This window comes from Pteropus alecto, unplaced genomic scaffold, assembly GCF_000325575.1.
Source record: "Pteropus alecto unplaced genomic scaffold, ASM32557v1 scaffold182, whole genome shotgun sequence".
NCBI classification, from domain to species: domain Eukaryota; kingdom Metazoa; phylum Chordata; class Mammalia; order Chiroptera; family Pteropodidae; genus Pteropus; species Pteropus alecto.
Window position 1 is genome coordinate 2,670,640 of NW_006433946.1, and position 25,905 is coordinate 2,696,544.

At 33.9% G+C, this 25,905-nt stretch overlaps 1 protein-coding gene and 1 pseudogene across 1 annotated transcript in view; one reads left to right on the top strand and one right to left on the bottom strand.

The window, feature by feature from the left end:
* SPAG16 (sperm associated antigen 16) overlaps window positions 1–25,905 on the top strand; it is a 704,011-nt gene that overhangs the window by 210,817 nt on the left and 467,289 nt on the right. The window lies entirely within an intron of this gene.
* Window positions 19,602–23,443, bottom strand: LOC102878219 (annotated as a pseudogene).

Genomic DNA, 25,905 nt, shown 5'->3' on the forward strand with positions numbered 1-25,905 from the left:
CCTTCCCCCTTCCTCTCTGGTCTATTGTCCATGCCTTGAGTCTCTGTTTGTCCTGTTCATTTATTGCTTTTAGGTTAGGAATTATTACTTTTTAAATTGTCTCTATTTTCTGCCTTTCTTTTCAGAGGACAACTTTCTTTTTTTTAAATAATTAGATTTCTTTGTTTTCTCACTGAACATTTTAAAGCATCTATGAAAAAACTAAACACCTGTCTCATAGTCTCATTAGAGTATCTATTTGGTTTTCCTATTTACTATTTATTTTTATAGTAAAGTCAGTCTGGGCACTAAAGAGACTATGGGAATGTGAGAGCAAAATTATTAAAATTTTATTTTGGAGTAGATAACTAGGATAAGAGCTTTAGGAAGTTATTTTATTTAATCTTCATGATAAATTTGTGGGATTGATATTATTCTTAATTTGTAAAATAAGAAACTGAAGTTCTGGGAATCATTAGAAAAGACCTTAGTTCACTCAGATAATAAGTGCAGCTTCCAATTTGCATTCAGCTCCCTCTGCTTGAAGGACCCAGGCATTTATTTGCACAACCATCATCACTTGGCAGTGCCCTTCGGCATTCGGCCACTGTAAAGTAAAAAGGAAATATCAGGAAAGGCCAATTTGTTTAGTAACTTTTGAAAGTCAAATTATTTTTGAGCTGGAAAGGATTTAGACATCAGCAGATTTAATTACTTTATTTTACAGATGAATTAATAAGACCAGAGAGGTTAAGTGTTTTGTCCAAAGTCACACAACATGAGTATTAGAGGCAGACTTAGAATTCAAGCTTCTTTCTTTACCATTTCATTGCTCTCTCCACTATATCTTGCTGTCATGTATAAAAATTGGAGTAATTTAATTAATAAAATCTTAAAAATCTAACCTAATAAAGGACAACAATTGGTTAATATATACATATAATCAATTACTCAGATTTTAATTCTTGCTTTACTTCTTCACAACTCTTTGATTTCCCTTCCCCTCCCTCTTTCTCCTTTCCTCTCTTCCCTCTTCCTCTCCCCTCCCACCCCAGTGCTTTCTTTAAATCCTACAAGGGGACATCTGAGAGGTTAAAGACAATTCTGTTGACAGTGATAGGAAAGGAAGTGATATGGAAGACAGAAATTCTCTACATAGAGAATAAAAGAAAAAACAGAGTGTTGCATGGAAAGTTTATGCTCAAAGCACCAATAATTTACTTTATTTGCACAACTCCTCTATAACTGACATTCCCACTAATTCAGTGCTATTAAAATAAAAAATAAAAAATTATATTATATTTTAGAAATAAAAATGTGTAAGAAGATTAGAATTTATTGGTGACTGAGATTCTTCCACTAATTACTTTTATCTATGATTGTTCAATATTAGAAACTTTTAATAGGATTACTCAAACTGATACCAAACTAGAGAATATGATTGTTTTCATAAAAATAAATAAGATATAGAAACATCATTATTGTGACTTAAACAGTTTTAATATGATAAAAATATCATTGATAGTGCAGAAAGTGGCATTGATTGCTGATTAGAATCTGGAGAGATAGTATTAGATGGTGCCTAGAGCTCTGAGGAGGAGTAGGATGAACAGACAATAATTCCTCTAGTGGAGGTGGCTGGAGGTAGAAATGCTCATGATCCAGTGCCCCAAGCCTCTTGCATATACTTTTGACACATCAGACTTTACTTACAAAACACAAATTAAAAAATAACATTCTAAAGAATTTCAGTATGACAACCACAGAGCATTAACCCCAGTCAGTGAAAGGCTCTCTTGAGTATGGATGCTTGTGAAACCAGCCCTAAGTAACAGATATTACTTTTTCTGACTTAACGGCAAGAAGTCTTTTGCCTTTAAGGAAGTATATACTACTAGTTAATACACAAAATAACTTTCTACTCACATTTTTTAAAAAATCATCTACTACCAGGCTAGCAAACTACTGTTTTCTAGTTTCCACCAATGATCTGATGGGACAGGGTATTATTTTTGAGTGAGGAAAATGAGGAACTCAGTAATGTGGTCCTTATGGCCTCTGACTGAGGGCATTCCCAGAACCCTTCAAGCTGCTTCTCTAAGACTGGGTTCTGTGATTATTCTCCAATATGATGTATTGGTTGTATGTAAACAAGATGTACATAGATATCTCAGAGCTAGATGTGTTATTGTTTATTTATTCCTTCATTCTTCAAATATTCTGAAGTGTTATATTAAGTGCTAGATGTAAAAAAAGATAATTCTATAACAAAGTGATGTTGAAAAATATTAATGAAACAAATATACAGTTGAACCTTGGACAACATAGACTTGAACTGTGTGGGTCCCTTATACATGGATCGTTTTCAATTAATACGTATTTTGTATGTTATACATATTATATTCTGTGCTTACTTCATTGTAAGAACACAGAATATAATATGTATAACATACAAAATACTTATTAATTAACTGTTATTAGCAAGACTTCCAGTCAGCAGTCAGCTATTATTAGCTAAGTTTTTAGGGAGTCAGAAGTTATAAATAGATTTTCTACTGTGTGGTTGGTCAGTGCCCCTAACCCTTGTGTTGTTCAAGGGTCAACTGTACAAATAAATATATATACTGTAATTACGCATTGCTGTGAAAGAAAAAAGTGTTACATGTAATGAAAAAGTGGTATAATGACTTGAACAAATTCAAGTATTAGGACTCAGAAAAAATAATACTTTAGTATAAAAAATGAGAAGCCTCTAGCTAGGAAAAGAGGGAAAAAGTGTTCTAGGCAAAAAAATAAAAAGTGAAAAAAAATTAAAAAAAAAATTGTTAAAAGTTCAGAGGTGAAAAGAAACTCAAGTTTGTTCAAGAAGTTGAAAGAAAGGCCAAATTTAGATGGACTATCGTGAACAATGGGGAAAGTGGCGAGAAATCATGTTGGAAAGTAAAGAGAGGTCTGAACAGTTGGTCCATGTTATGGAAATTTGATACGTTCAACGTTAAATAGAAAGGCACCAAAGGGTTTCAAGAATAAGTGTCACATTGTTTGATTTTTATGATATTCTTTGAATGCTGTGTGTAGAGTAGATAAAAAGGGGCAAAAAGAGGAAGCAGGAAGACCAATCATAAACCTGACTAAGAATAGTGAAAGGTGGATGGATGGATTTGTTTTAGAAAGTAGAATTAATGGAATTAATAGAATTTAGTGATGTTGGTTTTTGTTTTTGAAGAAGGGGGTTTCTAACTTGTTCAATTTAATAGGTGCCAATTACTGATCTGATGACTATTTAAAGAACACTTTCAGGGAAGGATGCAGATGATCAAGGGCTCAGGTTGGGGCAAGTGGAGTTTGAAATTATGGTTGCCTGTCACTTGACTGGTATTAGCTTCATTTTTCTACTAGTTGAAATTCTTTTCATCTGCAAGGCAAAATGGTAGTGTTAGAATCTCCATGGTGCTTTCCTGGCAAGCCCCTAATTCATCCCCACCCCGACCCTGCCCTGTGCAGACTGTACTTTTTCTTTGCCTGAGCACTCATGTATATTCTTTTACCCCAGTTAAGTAGTTCTTTTATTGTGCCTTGTAGTATACAGAGTTGCTCACACGACTTTAAAATTAGGGCTATGTCTTTATATGTCCCAGTGGCTTGCACTGGCTTTGAACGTGGGAATTTTGTGAAATTGGTTATTATCTCGTGGAACTCATCATGCCTGTTTCATCAAGAGATCTATGTGTTTTTGCTTCTTGTTTTTATTCTGTTCTTGCTCATCTATCTGGCCTGACAAGCATATCATGTTTAATGAATGTCCCTACATCCAAATCCTTTAAGTACTAAGCTTTTTGTACTTCTTACAATTTTAGGATCAGATATAAAAAAGTGAAAATCTAAATTTTGCTATTTAGTACATTACAAAACTATATTTTTTATAATTGTTATTCTTACTTTGATAGAACTTCTCTCTTTTATTTGGGCAGTTGCACTATTCATCACTTGCAGCCCTCTATGTGTTAAATACAAAATTTTTCATAGAGGGATGTGGCTTCATTTTCAGGCTATTGAGTAAAAAATAGCCTGATACTGTACATCTATTTCTGGGTCTAGTCTCTGGGTTTAATCATTTGGTTATTTCTCTATTGCCAACTCATGTAGTTTGTACACATACTAGTCAGTCTGGTGTTTCTTAACTGGTACTGCAAAACATAACAAAACCCTCCAGTGGGAGGTACCAGCAGTTATGCAACCTATATGCTTAGTCTTATAAAATGTAGGAATGGATGGATCATGTTTGTAAAGATACTTCAGCCTCTGTCTAACGCCAATATCCCAGGTAATAGGCTTATATAGCTTTGTCCTCACTTGCTTTTAACTATATACCGATTCAGTTCAGAGAGAAAGAATAAGGTCCACTGATGTTAATAGCATGGAAATTCAGTATTCTTTATTAAGAAATGTAAAAGAGGGTTTGATGTGATTAAGAGAACAGGAAGAAGAGACTTTAAGAATCGCAAGCTTGGCTACATGATTCTGTAGCTGGGGAAAGAAGGCCAGGTAAAAGGAAAGTACAGGAGTCTAGATGCAAAGAGACATATCCATGGCCTAAGAAAGTGACAATTATGACAGAGTAGAAAGCTGGAAACAGTGGCGCACTATAATCTCATTGTCTAATGTATTTCTGTATAAAGTACAGAAATTCATTAATATTCTTCAGGATGCCTTGCCTCATAGGATGAAGATGGTGCTTGAGGAGGGTAATGGAGAAAAGGTTAATTGTTCTCTCATGTTCATATTAAGTCATTCTTGAGCATCTAGTTTTTGATTTGTCATAGAAAAGGAGTTTTAATAGAATAAAATGTAGACATGAATCTAGATAGAGTAATATTTTTGTGTCAGATAGTTGAAATATAGGAACCCATGATATAAGCCAGATGTTGGGGATAAAATAAAATAATTAATATAATTTAACATAAAATACAGGTCTGAGGGAATCCAAGAAGATAAGTTTTAAAATAAAACTGTGAAGAATGAACTGCTCTGAGATTTAGGACATCTGAGAGAACCAAAATACAAACTAGGTTCTCTCACCTGCCATGGGACATTGGGCAAGTCAGCTTCTTGGCCCTTCAGGTTCATCATTTGTAAAACGATTTGGGTAATCTAAGTCATCTTTAAGGCAGCCCCCATTCTTAATATCCAACAAGTCATAATAGTAATAGAAAAGTGGGAAAACTATATTCTAAGTATCTCTCAAAAATGCTGTAAAGAATAAAGTGATAAGACTGCAAAGGCAAGAAGATTGGTATTGAAGATTGGCAATTTGGTAGTTCTCGATCACCTTAAATGCCATTTTACTAAAACTAAGTTACGGAAAATAGAAGTGGAAAGGGTAAAAAATGAAAAGAAAATCTTTATATGCTGAATATAGCAATAAATATTGGCAAGTCATGTCTCACGTATGTAGAGATGAGAATAAATGTAGTCAGTGGATATTGTTTTATTTTTACAAAATTACTTCTTAAGTTTTTTTCCAGAGAGTGGTTACATGCATAGATTGGGGAGAATACGTAATTAATTTTATATAATTATAATTGGGCATATCTAATTAAAAATTTTATTTTTTAAAAAGCACATCTTATTCATATTTAGATAAGTTTTTATATTTTAGTGTTGACATGGGTGTTTTTTTTATAATCCCTATACTATTGGCCTTAGAGATGCAAGGACACATGCTAAATTCTATTAAAATAATTCAGAGTCTCATCCATGCATATGATTATTATGATTGTGAGCATCCAAGGAAAATTAGTGTGTAATGTCTTAATTAAAGCTGGGCAACACAATTTTATTTACAAATTGAATTCTGTTAAATCTTTAGAGTGGGATATTTTCATTTTACTCTCCTGTAATTAATATTTAGCATAGCTCTTTGGGTAGCACATTGCATTATTAATGCACATTTTGTGAGAAATGTAATGTATGTAAATATAAGTCTCTTTGGAAGATAGCCCATAAATTTTGTGATTAGATTAAAATGCAAATTTTACCTTTTGCTTAACAATTTAAAATACTTATGAGTTGCATTTTTGCTTGTTTAGAGGTATTAGCTGCAAAAAATTGTTAAAATCAGTTTGATTTTGTTTGTATGGGGATCCGTTTTCACATTTGTAAACCAGAGTTGGGAATCTTTCCCAGTGGCATTCTTAACTCATATTTATGATGTGAATATTGTATTTGCCTTAATCCTGATTTTGTTTTCTTTAGGAAAACTGTGATTCATATTAGTAGCATATTACCAAAGCTACATGGCTATTAAAGTTTGAGCCTTGGGATAGAAGAGTAAAAATTTCAAATTCTTATTATTGCTCTTGTTACAGGACATTGTTATTTTGGCTGTGGTATTCCCTCTGAGGCAGCCTTTAAGAAAAACATAATTTATCTTAGTTTAGCTATGAGAAGTCTACAGAAATCCTTTCCTCATTTTTTCAAATGAGTTTTCAAAACATCCACAAATAGAAAACTAATAGTTAAGCACAAAACTCTGTAATGTTTGGTACCACTGAATAGATGTTCTCTGCTGAGCCTTTTTTATTAACAAAAATAAATGCAGGAGAAAATAAAAACTCCCCAAACTTGACAGTAGGACAATATGAATTTTCTAGTAGTTCTGGTGGTTCTTAGATTGGGAGTGAAAAGCCCCTGAGTTTAATGAGGTGCATTCTATCAGAATGAAAAGAAAGTTGATTTCTTAACTCTAGGCAGTAACTTATTAACAGTTTTGCTTCCCATGCAAACACCATTGCTCCCATCTCTCACTTGCTCTTGCTTTTTTATTCTCACCTCCTCTAATAGAACCTGTGTCTTTCACTGATTCTATGTTCCTAGGTATAACTAGAGAAAACCAGCCTTTACTTAGCAACACCTGAATTTGTACTGCTTCCTCCTGGATGATTAGACTTAGAAATATGTGAAAATGGGACTCTTACTTTTTATTTGGCAAACATGTTCTACTTCTTAAAATTTATCTGAAAATGATTGTTGAACAGGAGATCATGTGTTGCATAAACTAATTTTATTATTTTCGTTAAACATTTTTTAAAGACCGATACCAATAATTAGCTTTATATCATAAAAGTAATGTTTCTCATAAACTGTTATATTACACTTAGAATGTAGTATTTGAGGAGAGGGCAATTTTATTTTGTTTCAAGTCACTCATTCATGATTTTTTTCTCAAAGAATAATTTTCCAATGATTTTTGGTCCTTTTAAAATCAAAGTTTTTCTCCTTGAGTTTAAATATTTTGTATGTTTTATGTGTCACAGGAAATATGACAGACTTTTTCATATTCTGATAATACATACATTAATATTCAAAAGCTAACTCTCTAACTACTGCATAATGATCATCAGACCACTAATTTGTTTACCTTATGCATGCAAATATAAAACTTCTGTTTTGTGTGTTACTTCTAGTTTTTAAATGTGTTTGCAGTATTTTAGAATTCTGGGGTTAATTTTGGAATGTCTCAAATCAACAAGCAAAACAAAATCCATTAAAAAATTAAAACAGAATTGGAATTTCAAGAAGAAAGAAGTAATTCTCACATGATGAAACAAAGGAAGTCAGAGTTGTTTCTCCAATTATTTCTAGAAGCCTTCCCTACAAATCAAGAACTATCACATGGGTCCTATAAAGAATCTTTAATTCTGCAAACAACTATGAAAATGATTCACTGATATCATCATAGATTACTTTCAAATTGAAAGAAGACTGGAAATTATATAAAATTATTTTAAAGGAGTACATGGATTAGTCTTCATTTTGACAATTGTATCTTTAATATACTAAAATATTGCTGCTATATTAAACCAACGCTTTGACTGATATTGTTTAAGATATAGCTAAAGAATATAAGTGAAAAAGTAAGTCACTTTAAAGAAAACATTAAGGAAAATAATAAGACAGTTGGAGCTTGGCTGTGGCAGCCATTCTGAAAGAAGTATTTGACTCTCGGAGGTTCAGGAAATAGTGGTCAGTACACCCCGTTCATATCCATAGGTATTAATTGTTTGCAAGGAGACAAGATTTCTCAAAAATCTCTTGGAGCAATGGGTCGTGTCTGGGGTGGAGATTTGAACAGTAGCCAAGACAGCACTTTGAGCTGCTGTTTTCTCCACCTCTCTCCTGCAAACCTGGTTGCTCCCCTTCCCCTGCCCCTACAACCCCTCTGTGTGTCTCTCATTTCTTGTTGTCTCCTCCCCAAGACTTCTTTCTTTGTCCATCCTCTTATATACATGATGAGGGATTGGTACATGTGATTATGGAGGCCGGAAAGTCCCACCAACTGCTGTCTGCAAGCTGGAAACCCAGGAAAGCGTGTTGTGTAGTTCGGTCTGAGCTTACGGTCTTGAGAAACAGGAGAGCTGATGGTTTAAGTCTCAGTCTGAGGGTAGAAGACCAACATCCCAGCTCAAGCCTCAAGCACTCAGGCAAAAGAAGCAGATTCTCTCTTCCTGTGCCTTTTGTTCCATTTAGCCCTCGGTGGATTTAAATGATGTCCACTCACATTAGGGATGGCAATCTGTTTTACTGAGTCTACTGATTCAAATGCTAACCCTGTCCAGGAGCACATGGATGGCCTTGAGTTAGGCACCTCACTCTTGATATACTCAGTTATGGCCAGAGTGAAAAAAAATACATAGAGCTGGTGAGCAGGACACATACATTTAGACAAGTTATGAGCCAAAGATGAGAGTTTGCTGTCATCTCTAGGACATTATTAATGTCACTGATGGGGAAATTAAAGCCAAAGGGTAATCATACAGCAAATGAGGATAGATCCAAGAGTCCAGTTTTGATTAGACACATCGCTAATCAAATATTATCACCATTTATCCAAAAATATTTATTATAGATCAATATCACATAAGATATTATAAAATGACTAAAAATTACTTAGACATATAATGGTTTTTCCCTTTAGGAAACTAATTTATAAAATAGGCCCCAGTTATATGGAGGGGCAGAGAAAGGACTATAGGAAGGAGTAGCTTATTAGAAAGTTATGAAGTATTCAAGATCAGTTTCTGAATCTATTGAATCACTTTGACTATTTTTGATTTTTCTTTGTGGTTTTCCTTTCCTCCTTGCAGGAGCCTGTTAATACCATGCTGTGCCTTGGTTTAGAATTCCCTCCTTTTCCTGCCCAGTCCTTATCAGAATTTAAATATATTTGCTCCCAATAAAACAAATACTTCTCTCACCTCTCTCTACTCTTTTTTTTTTTTACATTTTTTAAACATTTTCATTTGAAAATTAACTTTTCTTAGATTAGAATATTTTATCTTAGAATCTCTAGCACTATATTTATTTTGATTATATTGTTACTGTAGGCAGAGAGGCTGGTACTGCTAATATGTTTTAATTTTCAGGTTAATTTCAACATGTAGTTATTTGATCTAGATTTTACAATAGAATGGAAATCTTAAGTGTCTGTTAAAAAGTGTCTGGAAAAATAAATTATGATACTTACATGTAGTGAAACATTACACAGTTTTGAAAAAGAAAAATGCACCCATATTGACAGATGTCTTGCAATATTGTTCAGTGGGGGGAAAAAGCACATTGCAGAAGAGAGTACACAGTTTAATATTATTTATATACAAAATAATGTTCTTACACTGATTAGCACACGCGCGCGCGCGCGCACACACACACACACACACACACACACACCAGAAGAGGTCTTGAAAATTATGCAAAAATTTGTCAACAGTGATTCCTGCTAGGAAGCGCAGTAGTTACTTCATACATCCCATTATATTTTGAACATTTTCAACAAGCCTGAATTAGTACTATAAGAAAATTATGTATTACAAAACAAAAAAATAAGGAAAGAAAAGAGCAATAGAAAAATACCTATAACTTTAAAGGAAATACTCATTCTACTTCTAGTTGTTGAATTATTGTAAAAATGAAAAAAGGTCACATGTGTTATAGTGCATTCTATATACGACAGCAGCTTTAATACTTAACAATTGCAAATGTCGTTTTTAAATAGAGATATATTTTCAAATTATTTTATTATCTTGGCCCTTTTTTTTTATGTTTCTAAAGTTGTTCATATTAATTAATTGAGAACTATGTATTGCTTGTCTTTACCTTTGGGAAGTGTTATAAATTTTAAACAAATTTAATTTACTATATGTATTTTTGTTAAATAGGGAACTTAATCAAATAATAATAATAATAATAATAAATCTGTATCAGTCATAGTGACATGCTGTTATAACTTTATAGTTATTATATAGTTTGAAATTTCATTCAATTCTCTGAGACAACATACTTGATCCTTTTGTGACTGGGTTTTGGAACAAATAAGGTAATTATTCTTTTAAGAAGTTGTAATCTAAAATCACCCAGGTCTCAAATCCTGCTGCTCATAGCCTTTATCTATATACCTTCAGAATGACAGTCTCTTGTTTTATGCTGAAAACTCCCCCTTGTTTAAGTCTGCAAGTCCTTTCCTTGTCTCACCTCTGCCCATTATCAGTTCCTCTTGCTTTTCTCTCTTTGCCTCCAGCTACAGAAAAGCTCACTTGAGGGCAGAGCCCGGTCACTTCCCAGAGTGCTCTGGGAGAATACTGCTTCTGCCTAAGTTGCTGTCTTGGGGGTTCCCAAAGCTATAAAACAGAAAGGTTAAAAATGGACATTTCTCACCAGAACCCTGCTGTTTGTAACACAGAAACGCGTGGGGACACCCTACGCTTCAGCTTTTCAACCCAGATCCCATCAGGACATTGCTTGGGCCACAGATCCTTTCTCTACAGCCGCCTCCTGGTAGGACTTGGAAGAGGTTTAGGTGGAGGCTGCACTGGGGAATGTACACCTTTCTGTCTGCTCATAATCCTTTTCTTGCTTCCTGCCTCCCTGCTCACAGGCATGCACCAAACATTCTCCTCGGTCCTCCTTAATGGAGGACTCATTCCCTGAATGCAAAGCAGCTTTTAAAAATGGAGAGCTGGGGGTCCCCCAGTTTCTAACATAGAGCTAAATGTCAATTTAAGCTTAGCCTGAAGTTCTGTGACGTGAAACAGATTTATCAGTTTGCTTAACATTATCTATATACTATAATTATTGAAAACTGCTTTTACTGGAAACTAGATTAAACATTTTTTACTTACAATTTTATTTGTTTTTCTTCTTTCTCTCAGAATTTGAGTTGCTAGTCCAAGAACTAGATAATAATTGAAAATTTCTATTCTTGTTCAGCCTTGCAAATCTGGTGCTCCAGAAAGTAGATCCAGCCAAATAAATAGTACACTTTGATTTTAAATTGTACTGCTGGTTCTGATGCTAAGAATAATTGTAATTTTGCCTTAACTTTTGTTTTTCACGCCAGACAGCATTGAAACTGTAAATACAGTTTAAAAAAAAATCTATGGATAAACTATTTTCTCACTTTCTAAATCTTTTGTCTCAACTATATTTCACAATTCACCATTGCTCCAATAATGTGTATATGTTTGCCATTTTATCTGTGATGAGAATATTGGTAAAATTACCTTGGGCAGGAAGTATCCATTAATTTTAAGGCTGCGTGATGATACTTAAGACTAAAAAATTTAAATGAATATGATAAGGATATTATTTTAGAGAAATAGAGTCTTTTTAATTTTTTGTTTGTTTGTTTTTCAACAAATAGGTGAGATACTAAAGATAAGACACCTGGAATGTGGAGTCTAGATGTTAGGGCCCTCACAGAAAGCACTTACATGTAAAAAGGATGTAGAGCCAGAGGGAAGATAGAGTACTCAGGGAGATCACTTCATAAACTATAAATGTCTAACCAATGTACTGTATACTTGAAACTAGCAACAACAACAAAAAAAGGTTTTTAGTCACCTCCTATTCACCCTGTTGGGGAGAAGGATTTTCACTAGGCTTGTGGAGATGGCCAAATACACGACACATGCAGAACACTAGACAGGTGAGATCTACAGCAGATGATCATGTGAACTCAGAGCCTAGGGAAGGAGGACACAGCACATCACTCCGAGCCGCACGGGGAACAAAGTGGACAAGAAGGGTCAAGGAAAAGGGGCTTTGTATTATTAATAGAGGAAGGTGACCCTTGACTCCCAGGGGCAGAAGTGGTTGGCTTCTTTCAGTAATTCCAATATTAGCAGCGAATTCAAACCTGTGACTCAGGGATAAGCAGAAACTGCTCTTAGTCCCTTTGATAAGGAGACCTGTTCGGCCAGCAGAGCTTGGAATTGGGCCAATCGAAGCCTTCTTTTATCCAGTGGGATCACACCAGATGTCAAGGCAGCACATGATATCAAGCCTGAGTTTCAAGCCTTTCAACACAAAATGACTTCCATGTTTGTTTATGAGGAACAAATATCTTCTCTGATAGTTTAAAAAAAAAAAATGATGTTTAATTATAAAAGTCAAAACAGAGACTATTGTGGGAATCCAAGGCCCAGAATTATGGAAAAACATCAGGAACAAAACTGTGGTCTGTGTGTCCTTGAAGGATGGTCTCTCCTTCCCCCTTTCATGGATGATTGATTCAACTATGTGTTTCTGATCCTTTTTCTGCATATTAACTCTCCTGCTATGAATAATTTTGGATGCTTCTCATAAGAGTCACTGTCCTTAGCCTTAGAAGTACTTGGCTTTCTAGCTCTAATGTCTGCTAACAACCGGCAACCTCTTTCTATGCTTCTAGGTTCAAATTCTTAAGAAAATATCTATTTATCTTAGACTATTGCATTCTCTCAAAGGTGTTAACACCAATCCAAGTTATATGCTATGGTAAACTTATGAATGAGTTACTTCTGTGAAAGACATCCACTCTTACTATGCTTAACCTTAGCTGATGTAGATGTGGGGATATATGACAAACCATGGCTAAATAAAAGAGCAGATACTGAGAGAATAGATTTACTCAGCAAGAAAAGATACTGGAAGACCTTCTGAAACATAGCAAAATACGTCATAGGATCAAATCGGTTCTGCTTTGCAGTTTTCTCTTTCAGAAATTAAAACTATAATTTCTCAGCCACTGAGTCAAATTAGTGAATCAGCCTGTCTTTTCATTCTTTTTCCTGCCATTCCCTCACCTTCTCTAATTTTGATGCACTAAATAAGTCATTTTGTTTCGTAATGTTTTTCTCTTTCTTTGAAATATACAGCCATTACTTTGATCTTTCCCTTTCATCTTGGGTTTGTTAAAGCTCTGCTCTGACACCTCTAGACCCTCTTCTGTGTCAGCCCGTACTATACCCAGCCCAACTAATTCTAATGCAGTACCAATTTCAGTAGCTTGCCTTATACAGCTCTCTATCCCTCCAGAATTGTCCTCAAAGCAATACCTTGAATTGATTTTTGTGTTTTTATGTATCTGCCCTACTTCTTGACAAAAGGGGAACTGTAGGGAATTTTATGTTTACATAAAAGACTGGAATTACTGGATAGGAGATTGAGATTAAAAAAATAATAATGATAATGCTCAGTACTTTTATATGTTTTATTTGTCTCTTTCCCAAACCAGATTATAACCTCCTAGAAGACATGAATTAAGTTTCATAGTTTTTTAAACCCCAGTATCCATTTAATAACATATACTTTTGATGATAATATTGTTAATTTCATGAAAGGAATCTTAGTGAGCTATTTGTATTGGCTATTTGATTTGGTTGCTTACAAGAAATTAAGTATGGCTATTATGTTTTATCCAGTGAGATCACAGAGTAGAAAAATGGACTGGCTTTAGTATGACATATCAACAACTTAAAGTCACAAATTTAATGGTGAATCTTAACAATAAATTTATGATCTTTTCAGTGATATTACAGAAAAACTCCCTCATTGATAAAGGATGGGCACAACTTTTTATTATAATGGAAAAATAACTTCTCATCTTTAAAAAAAAAAATGTTTGACTCGTAGAATTAAAACAACGAAGTATTTCCTAGGCAGAAAATCACCTAATAAGATCCGATATAAAATATGTTTGATTTAAATAAGTAATCGCTATTTTAAATGCAAAGTATGCATTGAAAGATACATATATACCATTAACTATTTAATTTAATGAAATCAATGAATTTTTTTCTGAATATTTTCTATTTTACTTTGAAATATATTTTATTCTTGTATCATTCTTATTTTTAATTCATAGGGAAAGGCTATATGTGTGGAAATAAAATCTTCTGAGATGTAGAATCTAGTGTATTTTAGCTTTTTTATGCCATGTTACAGATCCTATATACATGTATACATGATTTGGTAGATATTCAGCAATGATACATTTTGAGAAACTAGTACTATGAACAGCTTTGAAAAAGTTTTCATTTAAAATTTTTCTTAAAATTTGAACGAAAGATTCTTAAATATTTCACTTCTAAGTCTATAAGGATTAACATTTAGCTTATAGAAATTTCAGACTATTTTAATTTCAAATCTAGGAAGGGATCCTGTGGTGTTTTAACCATGTAGTCTTTCTTCAATTTTATGGATTTGTAAGTGCATAAGAAAAATTCATCCTGACTCTAGACTGACAACATTGGATTGACAGCTGATAAAAGTTGTCAGAATTGCCTATCATATTGAAATTAAGGAGGACAAGAAAGCTCGTAAAAGCTTCAATTTAGCCTGTCAATATTGGCATTTCATTAAAGATTAAATAAAGCAAATATTCTTGTTAATAAAGCTCAAAATATCGGTCAGTTCTGTCACTAAAATGTGTGATTTACTTGTATGTTATGTTGTATGTGTGCATATTCATGGTAAAGAAATGAGATATTGTGTCTTCTTTTTAGTTTACACTAAAGGCATGCAAAGGAATGTAGAAGATTTTTAATTAAAATTAGATCAGAACATATACTCAGCCAAGACTAATTTTTATATTTACCAAAATCTGAAAAATAGGGAACAATATCTCTTTTCTTTGAAGACTTTTCCAGAACTGATTATATACTGAACTTTCATACTGATTCATATATTAGGACAAAATTAATTTCATTTAAAAAGTGAAAATAGATCCCTTCATGTGTCTAGGTTAGTACAATATAAGACATTGAATAACTTGTTAAAGTTCTACTTAAGAGTGGCTCTTCTTGTATAGCAATAATAAAACAGCATATGTGTATATACATATAAACATCTATGTTACTTGAAGTGATTGAGGCAACTTATTTAATTAAAAATAAACTTGCTCATTATGTAACAGATATTTATTGATTATGTACTATGTTCTCTGTATTCTGCAAGGCAATGAAGATAAATGGTAAGCAAAACAGACACATTGCTTATACTCAAAGTGTTAACAGTTTATTGGGGAATACATATACCTAAATAGTTCTACCATGCAAAACTGCAGATCTAACAAGAGCTATGAAGAAAAGGTTTCCAAAATTATGAGAATCTGATAGGGAATCTGACATAATGAAGCAGATCAAGTTATGAAGAGGTGATAGTTGGGTTTAGATCTGAAAGATTGATAGGAGTCATCAGAGCAAAGAGTCAGAGAAGGGGTCTGTCCAGGGAGAAAAGGTGCATAAAGGCTCATTAGTAAGACGGAATTCAACAATTACAGGGACTTTTGTGGGTCAGATTGTGTTATCTCTGGTAATATTCCTTTCTCTGAAATCTATTTTGTCTAATACTAATGTAGCCACCCCAGTTTTCTTTTGCTTATTATTAGCATGGCATATAATTTTGATCATTTTACATTTCACTTATTTGTGTCTTTGTACGAAAGTGGGTTCATTCCAGATGGCAAATAATTCAGTCTTGCTTTCTTATCTAATTGGGTGATATTTGCCTTTTAATTGGAAATGTTTAGTTCATTTACATTTAATGTGACTATTGGCATGGTTAAGTATTAATCAACCATTTGCTACTTTTCATTTGTCTCATTTGTTCTTTGTATGTTTTCCTCTTTTTTTCGGCTCTTTTGGAATGAAATTTTTATTGTTCCATTTTACGTGTATTGTTGGCTTCTTAGCTATTATTCTTTGGTTATTTTTGGTTGTTACTTTTTCATGTAACATTAAGTGATATAGCACTTCACATATAAGTAATTTATGGGAATAGACTTCCATTTCTCTTCTCCCAACTTTTCTGTTATTATTCTCATTATTTTACATTTGTTAAAAACTCACAAGTCAATTACCTTTGAATTATATCTAAATATTAAATTCTGAATTGGTATTGATCAATATGTTTTTTTCTTCATTATGGTTTGGATTTTCTTGCTTCTTTGCATATCTAGTAATAATTAAATTATATGCCAGGCATTCTTATTTTTACCTTTTGGGTGTTTAGATATTTTTGTTATCCTATAAATATTCTTTACCATTATTCTGGAAAATAGTTTGGTTACTTAAATACAGTTTGATTCTTTTTGGTCTTGCTTTAAACATTTAAACTTTTTAAAAAAACAAATAGTATTTAGTTCTGGGCTTTTTTTGGTCCCACAACCAAGACAGGATCTTTCTGTGTACACTCTACCCAATATACCCATGAATTATGAGGTTGCCTCGTCTGAAAAACACTCACTGTTCCCAGCCCTGTATGAGCTCTGTATATTGTTTTGTCTACTCCTTTTCAGGTCGTTATTTATTTTCATGGCCTTAGGTCATTTCCTCACGAATATTTACTGATCAGTACCCAGCTGCACACGTAAGTTGGCATGTGTGCAGATCTCTGGCGTGTCCTCTCTGTTGCTTTCTCATTTTCAGTACCTGCCCTACAGAGACCAGCCACCTTAGCCTCTTTAGGTTCCTGGCTCTGTCTACTCTCGGAAACATTGTTTATGTTTTCTTTACATAACTCATTTTGTCCTTTAAACCTCTTTCAATCTGGCTCTCACTCCCTCTAAAATTCTCGTCAAGTCACCAATGACCATTATTTTACTGAATCTAGTAGTTGGCTTTTGGTCTCAGTGATCTGGCCCCCATAGTGTTTGACCTCATCCTTTACTAATTTCCTCCTCTCTCAACTACACTTATTTTGAATTCCTCAAACATAGTATGTCTGGTTTTACATTAGAGCATTTACATTCCCTTAGCTTGAAATGGTTTCTCTTCAGATATCTGCCTGCACAATTCACTCCCTTTTTTCAAGACATACTTCTCAATAGGCTTGATTACCCTGCTTAAAATTGCAACAACTTTTTTTTTTTTTATACCCAGTCTCTAAAGATGACCCTCAATGAACCTCGTGTAGCCCTTGCCCTTCGAATCTGAGCTGGCCTGTGACTTGTTTATAACCAATAGAAAGAATCAGATGTGACAAATCTAGAACTTCTGAGGCTAAGTCAGAGGAACCTTTGTACCTTCTTTCTTGGTTTTTGAAATACTAGCTTTCAGGATTGTCACTGACAGTATACTTTTTCTTAGAACACAGCCTCCATGCTGTGATAGCAGTCACATGGAGAGGCCACCTGTAGGCACTTTGGTCAATAACTGCAGCTGAGTTTCAACTGCTGACCATGTGAGCGAGCCCAGGCAAAAACCTTGGTTAATATCTTTCTGCAAGCACATGAGAAACTCAAGTTAGAACTAACTAGCTGAGCCCACAGTTAAAGTACGGTACTATAGAAGGCAATAGTAAATGGTTTTAAGCCACTAAGTTTTGGAGTAGTTTATAATCAAGGATGACTAGAAATCCGCTTTGCCTTATTTAATTTAAAATCCTCTGCCCTACTTTTTCTATTTTCCCTGAGCTTTTACTATTCTTTAATATAATATATGATTTACTAATTTATTATTTTTAGTATGTATTTTTTGTCTGGTTGTTTCTACCAGATCAAAAACTCTAAGAAGGTGGCAATCATTGTCTGTTTTCTTCCATGATATATCTCAATTGTCTAGAACAGTATGCCAGATACACCATAGGGATTCAATAGATATTTGTAGAAAGAATGAATGGATGAGGCAGTAGGCTATCATAAAATGTTAAACAGAAGAAATTTTAGAGAATACCACAAATTCATCTTAAATATAGCACATTCCTGAAACCAAATGCTACATTAAGACATCGACAAATATTATAGAGCGTCTTCTAAATTATAAATAGTGAACTGAAAGGTAACTGTTAAGAGAAATAAAAACTACTTGAAGTCACTTTCAAATATTCGATAATTTAAGACTTTTGGTAGTAATTTTATATTAACGTAATATTTTATAAAGTCATAATGAACAAAAGACAAAATTTTAAATTCAAAAATAACAAAATTTAAGATGAAGAGCATATAGCTATTAATTTTCAATAGAAGGATTTCAAGCAGTACCTTTTTGAGTGATTCAAGAGTTACATAATTGCAGTTATACATGTTTATTAATATCAGTTTGTCATTATTTAATAGAATGTCTGCCAGAGATTGATTTGGATTTGTGCACAAAATACATAAAGTATATTTTTTAAAAAGAAGATGGAGATACTGATTTATTGTGTTTAGTGTCCAAATGCAGCTCAAATTGCTTTTTGTGAGAGTAATGTCTTACTATTTCTTTAAATATATTTTATCTTGGAAATTATATTTTAGTTCTTAGTTAAGTAAGTGATATGAAGAATGGCTATGAGTTTTTAAGGAAAAATACTTTTTAAGAATGCTCACGGAAGACCTTTTTAGAATGACATCTGAATTTTAAAACATTCAAATAGGTTTATTTTTGAGTATATAACTAGAATTTTGATATTGTTGTAAAAAGGATCATCAATGTTTGACTTATAATTTATATGCCAACATACATTTTTAAGCAAACTATAACAAAGCATGCTTCTGTAAGCATAGAATTTATGTGACTTTTATATTAATCCTCTGATTCCTTCTGAACTTGAACATCTGACCAGATCTGATTGGGCTGTTTATTAATTCTCACACTCAATGAATTCAGTAGTTGGACACATGCAACTTAAAGCAACGAGGCATACGTTTTGAAGGTGCTTAGAATCATCAGTACAGACAGACATTACAAAACCCACATACAAAATTAATGTGTCATAACATGAGTGACGGGCACAGGCTGTCGTTTAACCTGAATTTGGAGCAAAACCAAAATTAAGACCAGATTCTAATTCAGCACACTGAACCTCAAATTTTATTTGTTTGCTTTGTAGGCAGAATCATTTCTCACTTGTTTACCTTTTCATCATATAACTTGCATGTTAAAGAAAACAAAATTAAAAACAATGGCATTAAACAAAAATACATAATGTAGTTTCTAAATAATTTACAGTTTTTTTTAAAGTGATGATAGCAGATTCTAAATGAATATTACCCTTATCCTATATTCATTTTCTTATGTCCTGATAACTAAGTACTAAGTCAAGTTAATAAAGTGCCAAAGTGCCCCTGTGGAAATAAAACTTTACATGAAGAGTGACTTGAGATTATTTAGTCCTTGGTGGTAGAACATTTCTTTAATGTGAAGATGAATCATTGCTTTTTCAGTCTTTTAAAAAAATTTTATTTCAGAACCGCCTTTAAATACAGACATCATTACCAAATGCACATATACTGAAGATTTTCCAAGGAATAAGAGCTGGAAATAAGTTAAGAGCAATTAGGAGAACTGAAATTGTCCCAGAGAAGCTATGAGGATCATGCTTCCTTAAATGTCCTCAATAACCAATCCAACCTCTTCCTTAGTGAACATGTGGAAATTCTGGCCAGGCTGCATGGTGGCTAGCTCTGTTAGTTGTATTCAGCTTCTCTTCCATTACTTGTTTGAGGATGATGAGCAAAGACTTGACGGCTTCTTTCAGTGTCATGGACTTGTAGTAAACTTTTTGCAAGGAGCTCTGGGCATCTTCTGAAGCAGAGCCAATTGTTCAAGCATAACATTGTACCAAGGTCCCAGACTAGTTCATTTGAAGGAGCTGGGCTTTTTCTCATCAGCTCCTCCAAATAACAGTGCTACTCCAAATAGACAAGACATGGCACCCAGATCTGCATCTTCTTCTCCAAACCGTAGAGCCAGATTGGACACAGCCTGGATTATACCTTTCACTGTCATTGTCTCATTGTAGGTGGACCAGTGATTCTGTGTCTCCACTCTGGCTTTATCAATTAAAATCTTAGCATCAGCAGTAGGCTCACTCATGGCATAACCTATCTGAGCATCAGTCTTTACAATTCTCTCAGTGCTGCCTGGCTTCATGAGTGGGGAGATAATTCTCTTCCCCATAGCTGGGCACACACCCTCCAGTATCTGGATTCCAGTAACTGTAGAACCAAGCTTGATAGCCTCAATTGCACATTCCACTTGAAATCATCTTCCTTCAGGAGAACAAGTATTCATACCCCTGCCATACTCAGGGTGACGAATATGACAAGTGCTTTTTCAGCTTTGATTCAGGGAAGCCAAAGTCAAATGTTATGGGCCTAGAACATGGTGAAATGGAGTGAAGTGGTGATAGCGGGGACTAAAGTTTATAAGCCCTAAGTGAGACAGCTACTAATTGCCTCTGCCAGAAAGTTGCCGTGCTGGAATGTGGGCCCAGGATGCTAGGCATTTTGTTCATGCAGGAAGCCAGAAATATGGATTCGTCATGTCAAATCTCTTAAGTAATAAATATTGAAATTTATTTTATTCTTTTGTGCTCAGTGAAAGGCAAACAAAAAAAAAAGAAAGAAAACGCACACAGATATTTATAGATTGAATTTGATTCAAAGTTTACCGGTTTGAGATCAACCTTCTCCTGTAACTTGTTAATACGTGACCATTAGGAGGACCTCTCCTAAATTTCCTCACTTTTCTCACCAACCAACTTATCTACACTAACAAGGTAGCATAGTAAAATAATAATAATATACTAATATAGTAATAATAATAAAATAAAAATAAGTAAGAGCTGTATTTCTATATAGGGTGAATACCTTTAACCATACTCATTAAACTATCAAAGTATGAATGTTTCATTCATTCATTTCTATCTATTTGTCATTTACTTTGTGCCATGCACTATTTTAGGCTTTTTGAGCCACAGCAGTAAATGGCACATGTTAGGACCCTATTCTCAGAGAGCTTATATTCTGTTGGAGGAGGTGATCAGTTAGGAAAATATAATTAGTTTCATCTAGTAATAAATGCTTTGAAGAGTAATAAGATAAGGCGATATATAAGATAGTGTGTCCCTGGGTGGGTGCTTTTATATCAGGTGGGCAGGGAGGCTTCCCTGAGGAAATTACATTAGATCAGAGATTTGAATGACAAGAAGGAGTCAGCCATGAGAAGACATGAAGGAGGAACATACGAATTCCTAGAGAAGAACAAACATATCAGTCCTAATTTGGGAAATGACTTGGTGTGTTTCAGGAATAGACGTGAGTGTGATGCCACAGAAGCCAAGAATAGAAAGTAGTTCAAGAAGAAGCAAATGGCCAACTTTTAGCTGAGAAGTCTATTAAAATAGTCAAATAACTATTGAAGTTAATATGGGAGGGGCTCATTTGTTATAAGAACTACCTCAGTTGAATAGCAGTCATCTGAGGAGAGAATAGGAGGTAAAGGAGAAGAGACAGAGGCAGCTGACAACTTTTCCAATAAGTTTATTGTGAAAAGGAGCTAAGACGAGGAATGATAGCTGCAAAGCACAGTGGATTAAAGAAGGTTTTATAAAGTAGAAAGATTCTAGAATATGGTGCTAAGATTGACTCAGGAGAAAGACTGATGATTCAAGAGGCACGTTCATTAAAAGATGAGCAGTGGTGGGAGTTAGAGCACAAATGGAGAAGTTATGAACAGGGACATTACATTTATTTTTTAAAAAAGGCAGGTGTGTGAATAGAAGTTCAATTTCATGTACGTGGGTAAATTTTCTAATGAAAGAGAGAAAATTTTAAATTGAATCTCTTTTATCAAGGTTATCATTTGAGAGGGAAGAATGAGTGGTAAGGAAGTGTGGCTGGACAAAAGAGAAGGCATGAAATACTCACTTTGGGTAGTGTCAGTAAATATACAATGTAGTGGGGGTTGCAGAGCAGTGGAGAATACCATGCCATTTATGGGCATGTATTTAGAGTGAGAGAAGACAGCATTATTGTGCATTATGAAATTTGCCCTATGTGGTAGGATGAATAATGGTCCCCAAAGATATCTAGGTTCTAATTTCTGGAATCTGTGAATGGTTCTTGAGATAGGTTATTTTGGATTATCTGTATCTGTTCTAAATGTAATCACAAGTGCCCTTATAAGAAGAAGAAGGATGAAGGGTATTTGATTAGAGAAAAAGAAGGTAATATGACAAGAATAAATTTCTCTTGTTTTAAACCACTAAGTTTTTGGTAATTTGTTATGCAGCAGTAGGAAACGAATAAACTCCATTAATTAATTAATTTCATTTGTATCTTTAACCTCTCCCCTTTTTTCAGGCTATTTCCTATAAACATGTTTACATGATTTAAGAGTCTTAAAAAAAAAAAAGAAAAAAAAAGAACATTAAACAAAAACAAAATTTTTTTTATTTAGCTCTAGCTACCATCCCCTTAATAGTCCTTTTTATTAAATATATAGTTCTTTTTATTAAAAGTTAAAGGTTTTAATTTTTATCTTCTCCTCACCTCTCATCTATTCTTTAATCCACTGTCAACTGTCTTTAACCGTTTTCTCTAGTAAACTGTTCTCAGTATTCAGAAATGGGCTTTTATTCTTCACTCCAGTGTACTCTGTTAACTTCTACTTTTCTCAGCCTCTTTGTTAATCAATTGATTTTTCTCATTCTGGTCATTTTCTCTCCTCCTCTGTCACACCACCTTTTCTCCCCCTTTTCTAGTTACTCTGTCTCTTCTATGTTCATTCGTCTTTAGTCTCCTTCATGGGCTTCTCTTTTTCAATTTTTTTTTCCTTACTGTTCTTAACATAGCTCTATTTTTTTTTTTTCTCATTCTATACTCGGTTCTTGAGTAATCGTATCTATTTCCAGAACTTTGATTACCATCCATGTACTGATCACTCCAAATTTTCTATCTGACACTCAGAGTACTCATCTGGCCAAATACACTCTGTTCCTCTATACCTTACTGTCACAATGAGATGTCCTAGTTGGAATGACAGCTCCTGTTGTCCTGCTCTACAGCACATCCATACTACATTGCAGTGATTGAGTACATTGGATCTAGAGTCACTGAACTGTATTTGAGTCTGATTTTATTCCCTTCTTTCCTGAAATAGCTTGAACAAGTGATTTCTCATCTTAATTTGTGAAATAGTAAAACTCCTTTAAACTGTGATTATTAAATGAGAAAATGCGCATCGAGTACAAGGCATAATACCTATCACAGTATGTGATTAATACATGTCGACAATTGTTATTGCTGCTAGTTTTCTTCTTTTCCTTTCTTTCTAAGTACTGTATCTGCTGGTAATTCTACCACGGCAGTCCTATTTCCTACCATTGTTGCTGTAGTAGCTTCTAATCTCTTCCACAGTTTATGGTATTCCCAGCCAATCATTGCCACCTCCACTCCTCTTTGCATTTTTCTTCATCACGTTTCCTGTCACTCCTTCATTCTCCTTTCTATTTTATTTGAGTCTCTTTGTCACTCCCACACTCTTATTTTTCCGTTCTCTTTGTCTTCTCTTCCTTTTTTTTTTTTTTCTCCAATGAACTTAGAAATCTCAATAGTCCAGACCGCTCTGTAAGATATCTTCCTCATTGCCAGGTTCTATTTCTTCATTTTCACAGTTGCTGTTTATTTTATTATTATTTATAGTAAAGATGGGAAGAGAATGACTAATAACAGCCCTATAGGCCTCTTTTAACTGACAGCCCTGGAAAAGAGGTTTCCTTGAAATATGTTAGTGACAAATCATTTGGCAAACATTAATGGTATGTGCTACTGGGACAGTCATTATCTATGGACTGCTATAGCAGGATGTCTAAGGTGCTTATGTTAAACAAACCTAGAATCTATGAGCTTATGTGGCATGGCCCGCTGAAAACATCATGTCACATTCCTAGTATAAAATAGGATATTTCAGGCGAAAATAGCTCCCAATTATGTGAACCATGTGTCCATACATTTATCTCTTGGAGGCTTTATTGTTAATCTGAGTCAGTGTGTCCTGACAGATAAGGAAGGCCTGGGAGATTGTGTTAGTCATTCTGGATATTTCCCTGCTTTGTCTGTGTCATCGAATTACACATATCTTTGAAATCATTAGTAAAGCTTGATATTGGGTAAGGTTTATGACTTGTTGAAGTCTGATTTGACAACTAAAACCTTTGCATTTCTTCAGTAGATATGGTGGCATTCCAGATGACTTCTGTTGCTAGAAATCTCTCTAATTATCTGAGTCAATACTGGGCTATGATTCCAACACAATTATCTGTAGTAATTCCAGTTCCCATGGAGGCAATACATTATCGTATGTAACTTAGTAAAGAAACATGAAATACATCATCAATATGTCTTTGAGTCTGCATAATGCCATAGGAACAAATATCAATCTGACCAATGATTTGCTATTATAGAGTTCACTAGAATTTTCAAGTGTTAAAAATTAAATTATTTATTCATTTAGTCTCTAACTATTTAAGAAATCATTCCTATAGAAATAAATGCATTTCTTCACTGAATTAAAAATGAACCAAATTTACAAGTAAGGAATAATGTTAGTTTACTTTCAAAATATCCTGTCTTCTTTTCTCATTTGTAACCTAAACTATTTGGATTTTATTTACAATATGTAGAAATATAAGATGCCATATTTCTGTCTTTTTATTTTTACTGTTACAATGGATATTACATATTTCTCAAGTGTGCTATTTTCCAGACAAATGTGTATTCCATCATATTGTAATTAGGACCACAATATTTCCTAGAATATTGCTTAGATCTTAATGAAAGGATAATCATACTACAAAGCTTTATATTTTGGGCATTACATTTATTTTTCAGTGATTCTTTTCCTTTGTAGAAACAATTTTTATTCTTTTGCATCATGTACCAAATGGAAAATAAAGATATTCTTTGAGAATGAGACTGAGTGTTGCCCGTTGATAAGAATTCGAATATCAACATGAACACCCTTTTCTGTCCTCCTCTTATAAATTTTTTAAATTCTTTATTTCCTTTTACTGAGGATTCCTTGGATATTTCTTAACGCTGCTTTTATTTCTGCATCTTTTTAAAATGATTTACATGTAAAGAGGATTACAATGTACAGGGATTTAGGAATGAATCTGGAAAGCCATCTGGGTTCAGAAGGGGAGTCGATATCACTTACAGGATAATAAAAATAATAGTCCACTTTTGTATAGTCCTTTTAACTTTTCAAAATTATTTCATTATATAATGATATTTCTAATTTATAAATATCATAATCTACAACACATAGAAGCTGAGATCTCAAGATGTTCCAATTTACTGAATTATAACAGAAAACAATTTGACAAAAATAAAATCTCAAAATGGATTTTCTTTTGACCATCCTTTGAAAAGGCTGGTCATTTTCTTAAATGATGTAAATCAAGAAGATTTAAGATTGGCCCTAAATAAAACCACCTCCTCATGGGAAGGGAACACAATAGCGCTGGCACCCAGATCCACTGAGGGAGGCTCTTCCCTGGGTTTTGTCATGGATTGTGTTATTGTTCCCCTTTGTGCTCTGCTTTTCTCTGCAGGAGGATTATATCTGCCTACAGGTTAACTCAGATGTATCCATATGATGTGTTTTAGTCAATGAAATGTGAGAAGAAGTGAAGGATATTACTTCCTGGCAGAGCTTTAAGAAGTAGCACATGTTTTGCCATTTTCCCTCTCTTGTGGTGAGAGATATATTTGACATAACAAAACTATAGCCAACCAGAAATGGACTTGTATGATGAGTGAGAAATAAAATTTTATGTTATGAGTCACTGACATTTTGAAGTCATTTATTACTGAAGCACAACGTAGACTAGCTTGACTGA